We start from the raw sequence: 888 nt of genomic DNA, 5'->3' as shown, positions 1-888 counted from the left end.
GGACAGGTGTCTTTTATACAGTAACGATTTCAAACAGGTTGCAGTTAATACAGTAATGAGTGGAGGAACAGGAGGGCTTCTTAAGAAAAACTAACAGGGTATGTGAGAGCTGGATTCTTACTGGTTTGGTATAGGTGATCAAAAATACTTATGTTTCATGCAATGAAAATGCAAATTAATTACTTAAAAATCATACATGTGATTTTTCTGGATTTTTGTTTTAGATTCCGTCTCTCACAGTTGAAGTTGTACCTATGATAAAAAATTTGAGACTCTACATGCTTTGTAAGTAAGGAAACCTGCAAAATCGTCAATGTATCAAATACTTGTTCTCCCCACTGTATATATAATATCTTCTATTTACCGTTGATGTTTGTACATGGAGACGGGTTGCAGAAGGTTAGCCATGTTGGTCTCCTGTCTGAGGGAGGGTTTCTGAGGGGCCTTCTGGACTGTCCTCTGTGAAGCCATCATCTAGATTCTGTACAGGGGACAGATTCCACATCAGAGACTCTCGTCGGGAGCAGATTCACATATCATCTAGATCTGTACAGGGACAAGATTCACATCATCTAGACTCTGTACAGGGAGACAGATTCACATCATTCTAGACTCTGTACAGGGGACAGATCACAATTCATCATTAGACTCTGTACAGGGGACAGATTCACATCTCATCTAGACTCTGTACAGGGCAACAGATTCACATCATCTAGCCTCTGTAACAGGGACAGATTCACATCATCTAGACTCTGTACAGGGGAACAGATTCAACATCAGAGACTCTGTACAGGGGACAGATTCACATCATCTAGACTCTGTACAGGGGACAGATTCACATCATAAGACTCTGTACAGGGGACAGATTCACATCATTCTAGATTCTGT

At 40.8% G+C, this 888-nt stretch overlaps 1 long non-coding RNA gene across 1 annotated transcript in view; it reads right to left on the bottom strand.

Annotated features, from left to right (window-relative positions):
* Positions 1-399: 399 nt before the first annotated feature.
* LOC112075365 (uncharacterized) overlaps positions 400-888 on the bottom strand; it is a 95642-nt gene continuing 95153 nt past the window's right edge. Inside the window, exon 4 of the long non-coding RNA XR_002894969.2 lies at positions 400-481. This is a non-coding gene — a long non-coding RNA (uncharacterized lncRNA). The remainder of the gene's footprint in view (positions 482-888) is intronic.

Source organism: Salvelinus sp. IW2-2015, unplaced genomic scaffold (genome assembly GCF_002910315.2).
Source record: "Salvelinus sp. IW2-2015 unplaced genomic scaffold, ASM291031v2 Un_scaffold3108, whole genome shotgun sequence".
NCBI classification, from domain to species: Eukaryota; Metazoa; Chordata; class Actinopteri; order Salmoniformes; family Salmonidae; genus Salvelinus; species Salvelinus sp. IW2-2015.
The sequence above is the reverse complement of the archived record's forward strand: the minus strand, read 5'-3'. Positions and strand labels throughout refer to the sequence as shown.